We start from the raw sequence: 20,905 nt of genomic DNA on the forward strand, positions 1-20,905 counted from the left end.
TACAGTGAAATACATTTTTTGGATACAGATCTGCAAGACTATCCCTGTGCATAAACTCAATTGCCCCAGTTAGTGTAGTATGCACAGAGCAGCCCAGCAAGTCCATACGCAAGAGGTGCCATTTTGGAGTAAATTTTACAGTCTCAGTTGCAGCTGACCACGTAGGTCCTTTGCAGCCGTCTCTTCCTCCATTTCGGCCATCCAGCGAACCATCGTTCACCAGTTCACAAGTTATAGGAGTAGAATTAGGCCATTTGGCCCATCGAGTCTACACCACCATTCAACCATGGCTGATCTCTGCCTCCTAATCCCATTTTCCTGCCTTCTCCCCATAAACCCTTGACACCCATTCTAATCAAGAACTTGTCTATCTCTGCTTTGAAAATGTCCACTGACTTGGCCTCCACGGGCCTCTGTGGCAATGTTCCACAGATTAACTGCCTTCTGACTAAGGAAGTTCCTCCTCACCTCCTTCCTGAAAGAGCGCCCTTTAATTCAGAGGCTATGACCTCGGGTCCTAGACTCTCCCACCAGCGGACACATCCTTTCCACTTCCACTCTATCTATGCCTTTCATTATTCAGTAAGTTTCAATGAGATCCCCCCTCAACCATCTAAACTCCAGCGAGTAGAGGCCCAATGCTGTCAAACACTCAGCATATGCTAACCCACTCATTCCTGGAATCATTCTTGTAAACCTCCTCTCCACGGGGAACATTGCTCCTTATTGATCCATTGACGTAACTGTTTGCAGCACAAAGCTAAATATCGTGTCTTCGAGTCATAGAGTGATACAGTATAGACAGAGGCCCTTCGGCCCAACTCGCCCATACAGGCCAACAATGTCCCAGCTACACTAGTCCCACTTGCCCGCACTTGGTTCATATCCCTCCAAACCTGTGCTATCCTTGTATCCAAGTTTAACTGTTCCTTAAACTTTGCAGTCATCTGCAAAACCAATTAGGGCAGATTTGGGAAAATTACTACACTTTGTGGGAAAGACGACAGTTTTCAGTTGACTACTGTTCCTATTTAGCACAGAGCATTGAAGTAAAGCACTCTAAAAATAGGCAGTGTGGAGTGCAGATTCCCTGGTTTGTGATGCTGGTTTAATTGTTCAAAGCATCGCAAGTTTCAAGGAGACTTAATCACGATTCATCCACGGCAGGGCAAGTTTCCACGATCTTTTGCACAGTTTTTTGAAGACTCCTTTGGAAGTGGGTGTGATGTAAAAATGTCTGAATTTACAGTGCAATTATTCACCATAGCAACCCTTTGTCCTTTTGTAGGTGTTTGAAGAGATTCTTAGAATTAAGGGCAGTTTCAGTTCTAGGATATTCTAAGGCATTTATTTTAAAGCTTGTAAATATTAATGATATGTTTAATATGCTGAGCAACTAACATTAGTGAAGGTAGTAATTTGTTCCATTTGTTTTGAATGTTGTATTTGGGGTTACATTTTACTGGAAAAGGGCATGTAGCAGATGAGATTTTCACACATAACATACATAGAAACATAGAAACATAGAAAATAGGTGCAGGAGTAGGCCATTCGGCCCTTCGAGCCTGCACCTCCATTCAATATGATCATGGCTGATATCCAACTCAGTATCCTGTACCTGCCTTCTCTCCATACCCCCTGATACCTTTAGCCACAAGAGCCACATCTAACACCCTCGTAAATATAGCCAATGAACTGGCCTCAACTACCTTCTGTGGCAGAGAATTCCACAGATTCACCACTCTCTGTATGAAAAATGTTTTTCTCATCTCGGTCCTAAAAGATTTCCCCCTTATCCTTAAACTGTGACCCCTTGTTCTGGACTTCCCCAACATCGGGAACAATCTTCCTGCATCTAGCCTGTCCAACCCCTTCAGAATTTTGTAAGTTTCTATAAGATCCCCCCTCAATCTTCTAAATTCTAGCGAGTACAAGCCGAGTCTATCCAGTCTTTCTTCATATGAAAGTCCTGACATCCCAGGAATCAGTCTGGTGAACCTTCTCTGTACTCCCTCTATGGCAAGAATGTCTTTCCTCAGATTAGGAGACCAAAACTGTACGCAATACTCCAGGTGTGGTCTCACCAAGACATTGTACAACTGCAGTAGAACCTCCCTGCTCCTATACCAATTTGAGGCAACTACATGAACATTGAACCCATCAATATTTGATAATCTCGACAAAATACCACCCCCCCTCCCTTTCTTCCTCAAACTCCTCTCCCTCTTTCTACCTCTGCCCCCCCCACCCCCAACCCCCCTCCGCCCCGGCTCACCTTTCTCTCCCCTTCCCCTCCTCCTCTGCCCAAACAATCTGCAACACATCAATCCTCCAGCTTTGCAATTCACAGCTCTCTAATCCTTTTGTCTCACACCTTGTGTGTATTCATCTCAGGCCGTTGCCCAACTATTTGCCTATCAAAACCCCTGTGTTCACCTATGACCTGTGGTGCATTGTCCTGACCTTCCACCCCCAAGCATTTTACCCCCCCCCCCCCCCCCCCATCCCAGCAGTCGGTCTGAAGAATGGTCCCGACTTGAAATGTCACCTATCCATGTTCTGCCTGACCCGCTGAGTTACTCTGACTGTGTGTGCCTTTCCATGGTAAACCAGCATCTGCAGTTCCTTGCTTCTACTTCATAAGGTCATAAGTCATGGGAGCAGAAGTAAGCCCATCAAGTCTATTCTGCCATTCAATCATGGTTGATCAATATTTCCCTTTCAAACTCCAGGCTCTCTGCTTTTATTTAACTTCCTGAACCTCTCCTTGTCTGGAATTCACGACATATTTTAATAGAAGATTGATATATTTCAGGGAATGGAGTCAAAGAGCGTGGAAACAGACCCTGCTGTAAACTTGCCCAGGCAGACCAACATGTTGCAACTACATTAGTCCCACCTTCCTGCGTTTGGCTTATGTCCCTCTAAACTTATCCTATCCATGTACCTGCCCAAATGATTTTTAAATGTTGCGATAGTACATGTCTCAACGACATCCTCCAGCAGCTTGTTCCACGTACCTACCTTTGTGTAAACATAGAAACATAGAAAATAGGGTCAGGAGTAGGCCATTTGGCCCTTCCAGCCTGCACCGCCATTCAATATGATCATGGCTGATCATCCAACTCAGTATCCTGTACCTGCCTTCTCTCCATACCCCACTCCAAAAAAAGTTGTTCCACAGGTTCCTAATGAATCTTCCCCCCCCCCCTCACTTTAAAACTATGTCCTCTGGTTTTTGATTCCTCTGCTTTGGGTAAAAGACTTTGTGCCTTTACCTGTCTATTCCCCTCATGATCTTTAAACCACCTTATCTTGATCTTAAGATCACCCCTGATCCTCCTGTGCTCCAAGGAATAAAGTCTTCGCCTGCTCAATCTCTCCCGAGAGCTCAGGCCCTCGAGTCCTGGAAGATGACTGTCACTCTAAGATAACGTATCTAGTATATCCAAGAAAATACTTTTGGTTGAATTTCACTTTGCTGGTAAAATCTTTGTCTGTAATTGCTTCCAGTAATATTTTAAAAAATGATTACTTCATAGAGATTTCTGGAGGACTTTTGATGTCCAGAACTGTATAAAAGATGGAAATCGTCATTCATCCCAATTATTAAACTTCTTTGTTTATTTAATTCAGGAGACCATTTATTTATGAATAAATTACCGCACCATTTCATAGCAAACAATTTCAGGGCAGTAAGGGTTGGCCATTTTTGCCAATGTTCAATTTTCAATCCCTTGCAAAATCATTCTTTATCGATACAGTCTAGGTTTCCCATTCTCTCTTTAAATGAAGGCACATTTCTATTTTCCAACTAGGTAAATGTTCCCTTCTTGAAAGCTTGAAACCGCAACTCCTATTAATTTATCATTTCTATTTCAGAAACATGAAATGCACATTAACAGTGGTTTCATTGGAGGCAAAACTGCCTACAATTTGTTTGAAGGTAACTTCAGGGAATTTTTGTAACTCTCCTTTTCAATCACCCTGTCTCAGAAGATTGACAAACAACTAGCAATGTGTGAAGGGCATTCCTTGCAAAGGCAGAATAGAAACTAAGTTTGCGGATATTTGCTGAGGGCTAACAAAAACATATATTTCTTAAAACTGCTTGGTTCCTTTCAATTTCGTTGTTAATTCGCCAAAAATTAATCGGTAGTTTTGCACATTTCGTATAAAATTACTTGTCTTTATTTTATGTCTGGAAATAAAATTCATAATTTCTTTAAATCATATGTAGAATTTCATGGTGGCCACAAATGGATGTGGACTTTGAACAATTTGAAAAGGTATTTAACCTCTCTAATCAAAATGGCACATGCATATCCGTGAGATCATCGAGTAACGTGGCAGGGTAACAGGCCCTTCGGCCAAACTCATTCATACTGACGAAGATACCTCATGTAAGCTAGTCCCATTTACCTTTGTTTGGCCATTATCCTTCAAAACCATCCCTATCCATGTACCTAAACCAGTGTCTTTTAAATGTTATTATTGTATGTCCCATACTGCCTCATGGTGGCGTGGCAGTACCATTGCTGCCTTAAGGGCCTGTCCCACTTACGTGTCCTTGGCACGCAAATTATGCGACCTTGTGGTCGCGTTGAGGCGTACGAGCATCGTATGGCCACACGGGGCCGGCCCCACTGAGAAGCGTGGAGGGGTATGTAGTTGTGCGCGACATCGCGCGGGGCTCAGAAATGTTTGTAGCGAACAAAATCTTTGCGCGCCAACGGCCTGTCGTGGAACTGACGGCCAAAGTGGGACAGGCCCAAGACCCTGGCGCGACGCAACCTCTCACCTCTAACAGCAGCAGAAGCAGGCAAACGATCGCCGCTTGGCCTGGGGCTCACGGCCGTTGCGGTCCGGATCCGCCCCCACTTCTACTCTCAGTGCAGGGCCAAGAAAATTAAAGATAGACACAAGTAACTCAGCGGGACCAGCAGCAGCTTTGGAGAGAAGGAATGGTTGACGTTTCGGGTCAAGACCCTTCTTTCAGACTGAAGATGGGTCTCGACCCAAAACATCACCCATTGCTTCTCTCCAGAGATGCTGCCGGTCCCGCTGAGATACTCCGGCATTTTGCGTCCATCTTCAAATGACGTCACGCGCTCCAGACGGCTGTGCGGTCGAATGAAGTCGCCATCGCGGCTCAACGCGACCACGAGGACGCGTAATTTGCGTGCCAAGGACACGTAAGTGGGACAGGTCCTTTACAGTGCCAGAGACCTGGGTTCGATCCTAACTGTATGTATGGGTGCTGTCTGTGGTGCGTTCTCCCCGTGACCGCGTAGGTTTTCCCCTGGTGTTCCGGATTCCTCCCACACTCCAAAGAAGTACAAGTTTGTAGGTTAAAATTGGCTTCGGTAAAAATTGTAAATTGTTCCTTGTCTTTCGGATAATGGTAGTGAAGGGGGATCGCTGGTCGGCACAGTCTCACTGGGCTAAAGGTCCTGTTTCCACGCTGTATCTCTAAACTAAACTAACCAAAACACCTCCTCTGGCAGCTCATTCAATACACCCATCACCCTCTTAGTGATAAAAACATTTTACCTATTATTTTCCTTTGTTGCTTTTTCAATTCACTCTAGATTTCGAAGGAGATAAATTATGTTTCAGCAAAATCTTTAACAATGTTTCAGAAATGAATGAAGAAAATAGCAAAGCTTCAAACAACTTGAGCATGATGTTCCTATATCATCTTTTGATTGAAAGTAAAGGAAGGCCTTTAAATTTTGATTGTGCAAAAGGGCCTTTTACCCTTTTTATTCTCTCATAAATTAGTTTTGTGCTCTTTCAATCCCATAGCTCATTAAAAAAAAATACATGTGTTCTGAGATTCTATTTCTCGGCCATAGTTTTGAAAATTTCCAATGATCTTGAACCATTTTATGAGGCAGAGACTTCCATTATCCTTTTTGAAGCCAGAACATTTTGAATAATAGGATTCTGTCTCTGGAAAGGGAAATTATTTTGATAAATTTAATACAACCAGTGAAGGAATGAGAAACTAAAAAGTTATTAAGGATGGAGAAAATCAATTATGAGAGAAAATTGGTGAGTAGCTTCTCAACAAACGGCAAATTATTCTATACATATATGGAAAGTGAATGTGTAGCGTGGGACTCTTAGAGGACTTCAGTTCACAGATACTGCGCAAAAACAGGTCCTTCGGTCCATTGAGTCCACATCGACCAGCGATCACCCTGTATACTAACACTATTTACACATTATAGACAATTTTACAGTTTTACCAAAGTAAATTAACCTACAAACATGTCCATCTGTGGAGTGTGGGAGGAAACCGGAGCACCTGGTGAAAACCCATGCAGTCATGGGACAATGTACAAACTCCATAAAGACAGCACCCATGGTCAGGATCGAACCCTGGTCTCTGGTGTTGTAAGGCAGCGATGCTTCCTCGGCAACACCATGCTGCCACTGTTCGACCTTTCTGTGATCAGACTATAACCATATAACCATATAACATATAACAATTACAGCACGGAAACAGGCCATCTCGGCCCTACAAGTCCGTGCCGAACAACTTTTTTCCCTTAGTCCCACCTGCCTGCACTCATACCATAACCCTCCATTCCCTTCTCATCCATATGCCTATCCAATTTATTTTTAAATTATACCAACTAACCTGCCGCCACCACTTCCACTGGAAGCTCATTCCACACCGCTACCACTCTCTGAGTAAAGAAGTTCCCCCTCATGTTACCCCTAAACTTCTGTCCCTTAATTCTGAAGTCATGTCCTCTTGTTTGAATCTTCCCTATTCTCAAAGGGAAAAGCTTGATCACATCAACTCTGTCTATCCCTCTCATCATTTTAAAGACCTCTATCAAGTCCCCCCTTAACCTTCTGCGCTCCAGAGAATAAAGATCTAACTTATTCAACCTATCTCTGTAACTTAGTTGTTGAAACCCAGGCAACATTCTAGTAAATCTCCTCTGTACTCTCTCTATTTTGTTGACATCCTTCCTATAATTGGGCGACCAAAATTGTACACCATACTCCAGATTTGTCTCACCAATGCCTTGTACAATTTTAACATTACATCCCAGCTTATAAAGGCTAGCATACCAAAAGCTTTCTTTACCACCCTATCTATATGAGATTCCACCTTCAAGGAACTATGCACGGTTATTCCCAGATCCCTCTGTTCAACTGTATTCTTCAATTCCCTACCATTTATCATGTACTGTTGTAGGAACTATTGAATGTTCCTCCCATAAGTCAGCGTGTAGACCTTATCTCCAATCGACCACATTGTGGACATTTAATATTTTATCTAAAGCTGTAGCACTACAATGCTGCAAAATTATTTTCTGCATTCTGATATTTTTCTCTTTGCTCTACCTATTGTACGTGTATGACCTGATTGTATTTATGCTTGGTATATCAACAAAACAAAGAATCGCGGATGCTGGTTTATACCAAAGATAGACACAAAGTGCTGGAGTAACTCGACGGTTCAGACAGCATCTCTGGAGAAAAAGGATGGGTGACGTTTCGTGTCCTGATCCGAAACATTACCCATCCTTATTCTCCAGAACAGGTGTCAGAGGTTATGGGGAGAAGGCAGGAGAATGGGGTTAGGAGGGAGAAATAGACCAGCCATGATTGAATGGCGGAGTTGACTTGATGGGCTGATTAGCCTAATTATACTCCTATTCCTTATGAGAAATGCTGCCTAACCGGCTGAGCTGTTCACTGAGATTTGTCCCATGGCTCAAAAGTCAAGAGTCAACTGTGTTTAATTGTCATATGTACCGAAAACAGAACAAAGAAATTCTTACTTACAGCAACATAGCAGCAGTTTTCTCTATCACACCCTCTAGGAAAATATATTATTGTTATTGGCAATGGGAGAGGGGAGAGGGGAGAAGAGGGAGTGACCAGGGTGCGACTCATCCTTGATTATGCTGGTGTCTTTGCAACGTGAGGTTTAATTAAAGTCAATGGAAGGGAGGTTGGTTTGTGGGATAGTCTTTAAGGAAGATATTTTGGCATTTAAGCCTTGATCATTTAGGGTGGTCAAGGTGGCGCAGCGGTAGAGTTGCTGCCTTACATGCGAATGCAGTGCCAGAGACCCTGGTTTAATCCTGACTACAGGTGCTCCCTGTACGGAGTTTGTTCGTTCCCCCCGTGATTTGAGTGGGTTTTTTCCGTGATCTTCGGTTTCCTCCCACACTTCAAAGACGTACAGGTTTGTAGGTAAATTGGCTTAGTACGAATGTAAAATTGTCCCTAGTGTGTGTAGGATGGTGTTATGCCCCTGTCCCACTTGGGAAACCTGAACGGAAACCTCTGGTGACCTTGCACCCCACCCAAGGTTTCCATGAGTTGCCAGAGGTTTTGGTCACTTGCCTGGAAAGCCTCGACCGAAGCGTGAGCTGCATCTACTGGCCAAAGATCCTACAGGATCTTTGCTACCAACCGCACACAAAAACACAAACACATTGCAAAGGTGGGGGCCAGGGACAGCGGAGGAGCGCTGTCTGCGCGATGAAGAGGAAGGTAAACGGCTGCCACAGAGCACGGTAAGTCCTTTAGAGAGCGCGGGAGGGAGGGAGAGAAGGACAGAGAAGGGGAGAGAGAAGGGGGAGAATGGGAGAGAGAAGGAGAAAGAAGGAGGGAGAAGGGGAGAGAAGGTGCGAGGGGGGGGGGGGGAGAAGCAGTGGAGACAGTTTTAAGAAGTTTAATAAAGTTAGTGGGCATTTTACCTTCCGGCGGCTCTTCTAGGTCCTGAAAACCAAAGATCCTACAGGATCTTTGCTGAAAACTCCAATGAGCCAATCAAAATGGGCGGTCAGCGAAGGAGATTGCCTTCGACTGCCGGTAAGTAAATAGCAACCCCACTCCACTGGCTTCGACCAAACGGTAACCTATTTTTAGTCGAGGCCGGTTTTGGTTTTATTGAAATAATCGCAGGAACATAGAAGAAGCCTCTACTAGGCGGAAACCACTTTCCACCATTTGGGAGAGGGACCAAAAACCTCCGGGAACCTCACGGAAACCTTGGGTGGGGCGCAAGGTCTCCAGAGGTTTCCGTTCAGGTTTCCTAAGTGGGACAGGGGGCTTTAGTGTGCGGGGATCGCCGGTTGGCGAGGACTCGGTGGGCCGAAGTGCCTGTTTCCGTGTTGTATCCCTAAAACTAAAGTACCTTCCAAAAGAAATTGGAAGCACTATACAAGTCTACTTCACTTCATCAAAAATTGTGTTTAACAGAATAAATTTACGGGCAAAAAACTACGGGAAAAAATTGTAATCGGTATTAAAATCTTTCATGTGCTACCACAAGTCTGACATCGGGGGGGGGAGAGTGCAGTGGAGAGATAAGTTTTTTTGGCCTTCCATCACAGCAATGTGATGGATGTTTATGTAAATTATGTTGTGTCTTGGGTCTATTTATTTGTAATGTATGGCTGCAGAAACGTCATTTCGTTTGGACCTCAAGGGGTCCAAATGACAAATAAATTGTATCGTATCGTATCGTATCGTAAGTAATCATACAGAAGGAAGGCAAAAAGTATAATGAGCTTCATACAAGTAGCTATGTTTATGTAAGTGCAGTAGAAAGTGCCTATTGATTACTTTGAGGGTGAAAAAAAAACACATTATTTTTTGGTGAGCTATCTTTACATTTTCTTTGAGTCGCCAACCCTGGAATAATTGCTTATTTGTCTTGTTAGTGTCGTGGCATCACCAGAAATTTTTTTTGAATTATCAGTACGTTACGCGACTTCAGCAGACGGCATAGCACCACGTCAGATTTTGTCTTTTGTCTGTTGCTGGCTCCTGTCTGCGTTGTCACACGTCAAACCATTAGCTCTCTGAAGAGCTGAGACTTGGTGATTAGGCGGGCAGAAGGTCATCGCAGACTTGGATATGATTCACAGAATCGCCCGTTTATTTCCCTTTTGAATCTTAGCAGCTGTCAGCAGAAGGAGACATTCATCCCCTCTTTTCAAATGGACTTAAATCCGAGATTCAAACGTGAAGGGCAGCCACGGAGTTCAGGATCTGAGCCGGGTAATTTACAATTTAAACCATCTGTGCAGTGGAAGCAGTTTTAATGAAGAAAGTAGGCTTGCAGGTAGACACAAACAGCTGGAGTAACTCAGCGGGACAGGCAGCATCTCTAGAGAGAAGGAATGGGTGACATTTCGGGTCGAGACACTTCTTGAGACATGTCAGGGAAAAGGGAAATGAGAGATATGGACGATGATGGAGAGAGGCAAAGAACATTGAATGAAAGATATGCAAAAAAGTAACGCTGATGCAGGAAACAGGCCATTGTTGGCTGTTTGTTTTGTGAAAACGAGAAGCTGGTATGACTTGGGTGGGGGAGGGATGGAGAGAGAGGGAATGCCGGGGTTGCTTGAAGATAGAGAAATCAATATTCATACCACTGGGCTGTAAGCTGCCCAAGCGAAATATGAGATGCGGTTCCTCTAATTTAGATTTAGCCTCACTCTGACAATGGAGGAGGCCTAGGACAGAAAGGTCAGTGTGGGAATAGGAAGGAGAATTAAAGTGTTTAGCAACCGGGAGATCAGGTAGGTTCAGGCGAACTGAGCGCTGATGTTCAACGAAATATTCACCCAGTCTACGTTTGATCTCGCTGGTGCATAAGAGTCCACATCTTGAACAACCGATACAGTAGATGATGTTGGAGGAGGTGCGAATGAATCTCTGCTTAACCTGAAAGGACTGTCGGGGCAACCAATGAAAGCAGTTTTAATGAAGGAAGTAAGCTTGCATTTATATTGATCCTCTCTTGGCTTCATGATGTGTTGAAATAATTCACAACTCTAAGGTATAGTCATGAAATAATCATAAGGAAACAATACATCTATTTGCATGCATTAAAGCATTACAAGCTGCCAGGAGTTCTGTTGCTGCTGTCAGTGGAGGTACAATAATACAGTGATTAGGTTCTGAACTAAGATCGGTGGCGCAGCATTAGTGTTGCTGCCTTACAGCCCTTGCAGCGTCTGAGACCCGGGTTCGATCTCGACTATAGATGCTGTCTGTACGGAGGTTGTATGTTGTATTTTCCCCGAGATCTTCAGTTTCCTCCACGCTCCAAAGATGTACAGGTTTTGTAGGTTGATAGGCTTGGTATATGTAAATTGTCTCCAGTATGTGTAGGCTATTGTGTGTTAATGTGCTGGGATCGCTGGTCGGCACAGACTCGGTGGGCCGAAGGGCCTGTTTTTCCGCGCTGTACCTCTAAACTAAACTAATGTACAGAGCTGCTGACTATTGATGAGTGGGCACAAGGTTGAATCCCATACCGCAGTGATGGGATTTTAGAGTCGTACAGCGTGAAAACAACCCACTAGGCTCAACTTGCGCATGCCGACCAACATGCCCCATCTACACTTGTCCCACCAGCCTGCTTTTTGGCCCATATGCCTTTAAACCTATCCGTTCCATGTACCCGTCTAAATGTTTCTAAAGCATTGCGATAGTACATGCCTCTACTACCTCCTTCCGCAGCTCGGAGGGTTATGGTGACCAGATCATGGTGAATGTTTAAAGAGAAGGTAGATAAGTATTTGAAAGATTGAGGAGTTGAGACCGAGGGAAGATCAGCCAGAAAACTATTAAAGAGCGGGGCAGGCTGCCGCTTGCTGGACCAGGTCATTTATTCCTGATCTTATTTTCTTGTGTTTTTCAAAAGTCAAGTGTTTTATTGTCATATTTCCCAGATAGAACAATGACATTCTTACTTGCAGCAGCACAACAGAATATGTAAACATAGTGCACTGTAACCAATATAATAAACGAGAGAAAAAAAAGGTCAGTGTGTGTATATATACACATACTCACAAATACATATATATATACAGACCCATGCTCGCACACATACATACACATAAAAAAGCAAACAATAATAGTGCAATAATAGTCCATGTAGTTTAGAGCTTATTTGAGATTGTAGTGTTTAATAGCCGGATGGCTGTAGGGAAGACACTGTTCCTGAACCTGGATGTTACAGTTTTCAGGCTCCTGTACCTTCCCGATGGCAGGGGTGAAATGAGCATGTGGCCAGGGTGGTGATGGTCCCTGATGATGCTGGCTGCCTTTTTGAGGCAGCGATTCCGGTAAATCCCTTCGATGGTGGGGAGGTCAGAGTCGGTGCTGGACGGGCAGCGTTCACAACTTTTTGCTGTCTTCTTCGCTCCTGGGCATTCAAGTTGCCGAACCAGGCCACGATGCAACCTGTCAATGTGCTCCCGACTCCGCACCTGTAGACGTTCATGAGAATCCTCTCTGACGTTTATGACTTTTGTCAAGTATTATGTTTAAAGTTGCAAGTGGAGGGAGGCAAGTTTGAAAAAGAAGGGTAAACCATAAAAATAAGACTAATCACAAGGGAATGTATTCATGGGATTTTCTATCCTATCTATCCGATCTTATAGAAACTTACAAAATTCTTAAGGGGTTGGACAGGCTAGATGCAGGAAGATTGTTCCCGATGTTGGGGAAGTCCAGAACAAGGGGTCACAGTTTAAGGATCAGGGGGAAATCTTTTAGGACCGAGATGAGAAAAACATTTTTCACACAGAAAGTGGTGAATCTGTGGAATTCTCTGCCACAGAAGGTAGTTGAGGCCAGTTCATTGGCTATATTTAAGAGGGAGTTAGATGTGGCCCTTGTGGCTAAAGGGATCAGGGGGTATGGAGAGAAGGCAGGTACAGGATACTGAGTTGGATGATCAGCCATGATCATATTGAATGGCGGTGCAGGCTCGAAGGGCCGAATGGCCTACTCCTGCAACTAATTTCTATGTTTCTATGTTTCTATCATATAACATCACATATCTTTTTTCTTTCATGGCCCCTGGTGTTTAGTAATCAGCACCATTTTTAAAGTTGAGTAAAACACAAAGTTTTGTGTAGGAACTCATTAGGTCAGGCAGCATCTGTGGGAGAGTTGTATAGGTGACATTTTAGGTGTCCATTTCCTAGGTGCTGCCTGACCTGATAGGTTCCTCCAGAAATCGTTGTGTTTCGCTCAAGATTGCAGCATCTGCAGTTTGTTGTGTCTCCATCTTTAAAGTTCTTCAGGCATTGAACTTTGTCCAACAGTGGCACAGCGGTAGGGTTGCTGCCTTACAGCGCCAGAGACCCGGGTTCGATCCTGACTACAGATGCGGTTAGTACGTTCTCCCCGTGATCGCGTGGGTTTCGTCCCGCACTCCAAAGACGTAGTATACATGTTTGTAGGTTAATTGGTTTCGGTAAAGGATGTAAATTGTGCGTCGGATTGTGCTAGCGTACGTGAATTGCTGGTCGGCGCAGACTCGGTGGGCCGAAAGGTCTGTTTCCACATTGTATCTCGAAAGTAAACTAAACTAATCTTGTATGCCCACAACAAATATAAACCAGAGTAGAAACAATGCTCATTTGATGCTGGATAGTGTAATGTAGAATCAGTCCTTCAATAAATGTCATGTACAGTGAAAAAAACATTTGCAATCAGATCATATTACATTCCTGGTTTTTTTATGTTTCTGAAAGTGTGAAAAGATCAAGAAATAACAGTGAAAGGTTAATGCTATTTAAAGTGATGCAGCTTGTATAAAACATAATGCAGTTTCACTAGGAAGAAAATAATTGCTCCTGCATTTTCTTGGGACTAGGTATTTCCAAGTGGTTTGGTCTTTTGCAGAAGTGTGGTTGCCATGGAGATTTTCATCATCTGGTGCATAATTTTCCCCACAATGTAAATAAAGGAGTTCATTGTTTGGACATATTCAATTTGTGTATTGAATCCATGTCATAAATGTCAGATTATGAGAAGCATTTTGCTGTTTTCTGTCTTATATTTTGGTGACCTTTGCGTTGTTAGCAATAACATTATGGTAAATATTTATTTGCAATCTGAAAGACAGAGGGAGATTTGCAAGGGGCAATTATGAAATATAAACCAAGTTTTTGTTGTAAATGAGGACAGTCTGAGCTGACAGTTGAACTGGTCCACAAAGTGATTAGAATATTTTCCCCTTGTTGTCCAAACTCCGATCTATAATATTCTCCACCTCTATATACCTCTGGGTGGAGTTGGATACACTGGAGATGGTCTTGGAGGGGAGAATGCTCCTCAAACTGCGGAGCATCTTGGACAATACAGATCACCCGCTCCATGACACACTAGTCAACCTGAGGAGCACCTTCAGCAACAGGCTGGTCCCACCAAGATGCAGCACAGAACGCCACAGGAGATCCTTTTTCCCTGTGGCTATCAAACTGTATAACTCCTCCCCATTTCTGACATGGGGTAGACTGACACCACCCCTCCCGGATCTATGCACATCCCAAATCCTGGACTTTACGCTCATTACTTTAATTTCATGTTTCACGTATCCTGGCTTTCGTAAATTGTCCCCAGTTTACAGGGAGTGGATGAGAAAGGGAGATAATACTAGAACTAGTGTGAGCAGTTGCTTAATGGTTGATGTGGACTCAGTGGGCCAAAGAGCCTGTTTCCATGTTGTACCCCTGTGAACTAAACTAGTGCAAAAGAAACAAAACGTCCATGGTAGTGTTAGAGGCTGATTTTGGCTGCAAAAGCAATCCTCAAAGACTAGTAATCCAAGAGAGCACTGAACACTTTCAGAAGGTTTATCAGGTAAGATTTATTTTCATCGTTTAAGGCACCTGTGTTAGCAAGGAGGCTGGTTGCAATGATTAGGGATTACATCTATGTGAGCAGACTGGAGAAACTGGGCTTGTTCTCAATGGAGCGGAGAAGGCTAATGGAAGATTTGAAAGAGCTGTCTTGAACTTGTGAAAGGCTCAGATAGAGCAAATGAAGAGGAACTGTTTCTAGTGACTAAAGGATCAATAAACAGGGAAGAGAATTAAGGTGATTGCTAAGTGAAATGAACATTATGAACATTTTTTCCGTGTGGCTTGGGTCTTGAATGCATTGCCTGATGTGGTAACGGACACAGAATCAATAAACATCTTCTAAAAAAGAATTGCGTCAGTACTCAAAGGTGAAAGGAATAATAAAAGGAGACAAAGGAAGAGCAGGAGTGTGCTCTCTTTAAACTGGACTCCCCATATGAGCTGGCATGGGTTTTACAGACTAAATATACACTTCTATGCAGTACTGCTCATGATAAAGATTCGTCTGTTATAATGGGATGTTGACCAAGTTGAACAAATAAGAATGACAAAAAAGATGAAAGAACCTTCTCCACATCACCATACCTGTGCACAAGGGCAGCACAATAGCGCAACAGGTGGACCTGCTGCCTCACAATGCCAGATGCCTGGGTTCGATCCTGAGCTGGGGTGCTGTCTGCGTGGAGTTTGCATGTTCTCCCTGTGAGGGTTTGAGTTTCTCCCAGATACTTTGGTTTCCTCTCATGATGACATGTGGGTTTGTAGGTTAATTGGCCTCAGTAAAATACTGTCCCTAATGTGAAGGGAATAGATGAGAAAGTTGGATAATATAGAAGGGTGGTTGATGGTCAGCATGAACTAAACTTGGTGGGCCAAAGGCCTTGTTTCCATGCTGGATCAATAAAACTAAAACTATAATGGTTTTAGTTTGTCAAAAAAACATATGTAATGTTGTAATGTTAAAATTGTACAAGGCATTGGTGAGACCAAATCTGGAGTATGGTGTACAATTTTGGTCGCCCAATTATAGGAAGGATGTCAACAAAATAGAGAGAGTACAGAGGAGATTTACTAGAATGTTGCCTGGGTTTCAACAACTAAGTTACAGAGATAGGTTGAATAAGTTAGGTCTTTATTCTCTGGAGCGCAGAAGGTTAAGGGGGGACTTGATAGAGGTCTTTAAAATGATGAGAGGGATAGACAGAGTTGACGTGATCAAGCTTTTCTCTTTGAGAATAGGGAAGATTCAAACAAGAGGACATGACTTCAGAATTAAGGGACAGAAGTTTAGGGGTAACATGAGGGGGAACTTCTTTACTCAGAGAGTGGTAGCGGTGTGGAATGAGCTTCCAGTGGAAGTGGTGGCGGCAGGTTCGTTGGTATCATTTAAAATAAATTGGATAGGCATATGGATGAGAAGGGAATGGAGGGTTATGGTATGAGTGCAGGCAGGTGGGACTAAGGGAAAATAGTTGTTCGGCACGGACTTGTAGGGCCGAGATGGCCTGTTTCCGTGCCGTAATTGTTATATGGTTATATGGTTATATAAAAATAATTCCTGAAATCAATTGTTTTGCAAAGAGAGTCTCATTCTCCCAGTTATCATTTGGATTTCATCAATGTTTTTGTTCCATAACGCTGGAAATTATTTAGGACCCAGTCACACAAACTCATGGATCAATGAGGGAAAATAGTTTATTTTGCAAATTAAAATAAAATGAAAAAACATTGGTTTCCACTGCATAAATTCATTTATAGTGATTGTATTTAGATATATAATCTATAGAAAGTAGGGCAGTGAATATTGTCTACATTGATTTTGGTAAGACATTTGACAAGGTTGCTCATGGTAGGCTGAATTGGAAAGTTGAGACGCATACGATGCACAACTGCATAATTTGGAAGGTACACAAAAAAGCTGGAGAAACTCAGCGGGTGCAGCAGCATCTATGGAGCGAAGGAAAAAGGCAACGTTTCGGGCCGAAACCCTTCTTCAGACGTCATCTTGATCCTAGATGCTGCTGCACCCGCTGAGTTTCTCCAGCTTTTTTGTGTACCTTTGATTTTCCAGCATCTGCAGTTCCTTCTTAAACACTGCATAATTTGGAATCTGGATTCAGAAGTCTTACAAATAGAAACATAGAAACATAGGAAATAGGTGCAGGAGTAGGCCATTCGGCCCTTTGAGCCAGCACCCCCATTCAATATGATCAAGGCTGATCATCCACAATCAGTACCCCATTCCTGCTTTATCCCCATAATCCCTTAACTCCGTTACCCCCAAGAGCTAAATCTCTCTTGAAAATATCCAGTGAATTGGCCTCCACTGCCTTCTGTGGCAGATAATTCCACAGATTCACAACTCTCTAAGTGAAAATGTTTTTCCTCATCTCAGTACTAAATGGCCTACCCCTTATTCTTAAACTGTGACCCCTGGTTCTGGACTCCCCCAACATGGGGAACATTTTTCCTGCATCTAGCCTGTCCAATCCCTTAAAAATTATATATGTTTCTATAAGATCCCTTCTCATCCTTCTAAATTCCAGTGAATACAAGCCCAGTCGACCCATTCTTTCATCATATGTCAGTCCCCATGTTACTAGAAGACTGATGAGAGTGGTGGAAGGTATATAGGCCTCTCTATCTGGGGGGGGGGGGGGGTTTATATATATATATCTGTGCTGCTCTGCTCTATATTCTGTGTTCTGAAAGAGGGGAGAGGGACACCAAATACATACTGTTTATTCGAAGCCTTCCATTCTATACATGATCTAAGATTTGTCAAATTTAATTTTCATTTCTCTGACAATAAAGTCAGCACCTGTTGGAGGCTATTAGTACTTTCCTTTATGTCTGTTGCCACATTCAATCAGAACTTCGCTGATCTAATGCTACAAACCCATCTTTTCCCTTAAATCCCTTAATCCCTTTAGTAACAACATTTGGTCAATCTCGGAAAAAGCATTAAGAACACAGAATATAACATAAGAAATAAATGCAGGAGTAGGTGGTAAGGTCATTCAAGCCTGCTCTGTCACTCCTCAAGATCAAGGCCAATCTCCTACCTCAAATTTGAGATGGCACGGTGGTGCAACAGAAGATTTGATGCTTTCCACCACCAGAGATACGGGTTCGATCCAGACTATGGGTGTTGCCTGCAAGGCGTCTGTACGTTCTCCCCGTGACCTGCGTTGGTTTCTCTGGGTGCTCCAGTTTCCTCTCAAACTCCAAAGACATACAGGTGTGAAGGTTAATGGGCTTCGATAAAATTGTAAATTGTCCCTAGTGTGTGTAGGATAGTGTTAGTGTGCGGGAGCATGCTGGTTGGCGTGGACTCAGTGAGCCGAACCGCCTGTTTCCGTGCTGTATCTCTAAACTAAACTAAACTTGTCATGAATTAACACAACCACTGAGTCCCGTCTACCACCATCCAGGAGAGAGAATTCAAAACACTCACTTCCCTCTGAATGAAGACATTTCATGTTTTAGTCCTTAATGCCTACCACTTATTCTCAAGCCATGACCTTCTCATCCTTGGCTCTCAAGTCATAGAAAACATCTTCTATCCATTAAGCCTGTCAAGCCCTTTTCAGAAGTTTTGTTTAAGTTTCAATAAGTTCACTCATTCTACTAAATTCTGAAGAATACAGAACTCGTCCACATTACCTTTCCTTGCACAGCAAGCCTGCCATCACTGACACCAGTCTAGTGAATATTCTCGATAGTCTCTTTATCGTCAGTGCATCAATTGTAGAACCCCAATCATTGTACGCACTCTGTAATCATCTCAACTATGGCCCCTTACTTTCCTAACCAACCTTGCACAGTCGTTACAGACTTCATAAAGAAATGTGTGGAGGACTGCATCCCTACAAAAACCTTCCGAGTGTTTCCCAATCAGAAACCTTGGATGAACTTTGATATCCGCACTCTCCTGAAGACCAGACACAGGGCATTCACTTCCAACGATACAGTGGCCTACATGAAGACCAGATACGACCTTGGTAAGGCCATCAAAAAGGCCAAAAGGGACTTCTGCTCCAAACTGGAGGACGAGACAGATGTTCGGCAGCTGTGGCAGGGTCTGAATGCAATCACCTCCTACAAGGCAAAACCAGGAGGCAGCTCGAATGCCGGTGTAACATCACTCCTTGACGAGCTCAATGCGTCTTACGCACGCTTTGACAGGGAGAATACTGATGTGCCTTCCCGATCCCCCATTCGCTGTGATGGCATTTCAGTCTCAGTCACAGAGGCCGATGTCAGGAAATCCTTCAGAGGGGTGAACCCCCGAAAAGCACCTGGACCTGATGGTATACCCGGCCGTGTTCTAAAAACCTGTGCGGACCAACTGGCGGGAGTTTTTACGGACATTTTCAACCTCTCACTTCTGAGGTCTGAGGTCCCCACCTGCTTTAAAAGGGCATCAATTATACCGGTGCCCAAGAAGAGTAAGGTGACCTGCCTCAATGACTATCGACCAGTGGCACTAACGCCGGTGGTGATGAAGTGCTTTGAGAGGTTGATCATGGAGCAAATCAACTCCTACATCGACAAAAACCTGGATCCACTGCAGTTCGCATACCGCCACAACAGATCAACGGTGGATGCGATCTCGCTGGCCCTCCACTCCGCACTGGACCACTTGGACAACAAAAACTCATATGTCAGGCTGTTATTCATTGATTACAGCTCGGCATTTAACACAATCATCCCCTCCAAACTGGTTACCAAACTCGCAGAACTGGGTCTCTGCGCATCCCTCTGCAACTGGATCCTCGACTTCCTCGTCCACAGACCACAGTCTGTTCGTATTGGTGGAAATGTGTCAGCCTCAATAACAATCAGCATGGGAGCGCCTCAAGGCTGCGTGCTCAGCCCCCTGCTGTACTCACTCTATACCCATGACTGCGTAGCGAACCACAGTGCGAACTCCATCATCAAGTTCGCTGACGATACCACTATTGTGGGGCGTATCACTGATGGGGATGAGTCAGAGTACAGAAGAGAGATCGAGCAACTGTCCATATGGTGCCAGCGCAATAACCTGGCCCTGAACACCAGCAAAACCAAGGAACTGATTGTGGACTTTGGAAGGAGTAGGAGGGGGACCCACAGCTCCATTTATATCAACGGGTCGATGGTTGAAAGGGTCAAGAACTTCAAATTCCTGGGGGTGCACATCTCTGAAGATCTTTCCTGGTCTGAGAACACTAACGCAATTATCAAAAAAGCTCATCAGCGCCTCTACTTCCTGAGAAGATTACGGAGAGTCGGATTGTCAAGGAAGACTCTCTCTAACTTCTACAGGTGCACAGTCGAGAGCATGCTGACCGGTTGCATCGTGGCTTGGTTTGGAAATTTGAGCGCCCTGGAGAGGAAAACACTACAAAAAGTAGTAAACACTGCCCAGTCCATCATCGGCTCTGACCTTCCTTCCATCGAGGGGATTTATCGCAGTCACTGCCTCAAAAAGGCTGGCAGTATCATCAAAGACCCACACCATCCTGGCCACACACTCATCTCCCTGCTACCTTCAGGTAGAAGGTACAGGAGCCTGAAGACTGCAACAACCAGGTTCAGGAATACCTACTTCCCCTAAGCCATCAGGCTATTAAACCTGGCTCGGACAAAACTCTGATTATTAGCAACCACTTTCTGTTATTTGCACTACCAGTTTATTTATTCATGTGTGTATATATTTATATCATGGTATATGGACACATTTATCTGTTTTGTAGTAAATGCCTACTATTTTCTGTGTGCTTAAGCAAAGCAAGAATTTCATTGTCCTATACAGGGACACATGACAATAAACTCACTTGACTTGACTTGAACCTCACAATGCAAGTGTTGTTCTTCTTCCCTGAGCATTGTCCTACCCTCTTTAGGAATTCCCCTTATTATGAATCCCACACGGAAGGTCGAACTCACCCCTTGTGTGATTGTAAACTGCAAACTCATTTTTAACCACTATTGCAAATGTTCTTAACATGATTCTTGATCCTAATCTTACCTGTGTTTCTTTTCTCCTATCACTCTATTTCTGTGTTTTAGTTTAGTTTAGAGATACAGTGCGGAAACAGGCCACCGAGTCTGCACCAACCAGCGATCCCAGCACATGAACACACTCGGGACAATTTGGCATTTATACCAAGCCAATTAACCTACAAACCTGTACTTCTCTGGAGTGTAGGAGGAAACATGAGGTCTTGGAGGAAACCCATGCAGGTCACGGGGAGAACGTA

General features: G+C 43.8%; 1 protein-coding gene across 1 annotated transcript in view; it reads left to right on the top strand.

The window, feature by feature from the left end:
* LOC116975560 (contactin-associated protein-like 5) overlaps positions 1-20,905 on the top strand; it is a 705,003-nt gene that overhangs the window by 277,373 nt on the left and 406,725 nt on the right. The gene's annotated exons all lie outside the window — the stretch shown is intronic.

Source organism: Amblyraja radiata, chromosome 7, assembly GCF_010909765.2.
Source record: "Amblyraja radiata isolate CabotCenter1 chromosome 7, sAmbRad1.1.pri, whole genome shotgun sequence".
NCBI classification, from domain to species: domain Eukaryota; kingdom Metazoa; phylum Chordata; class Chondrichthyes; order Rajiformes; family Rajidae; genus Amblyraja; species Amblyraja radiata.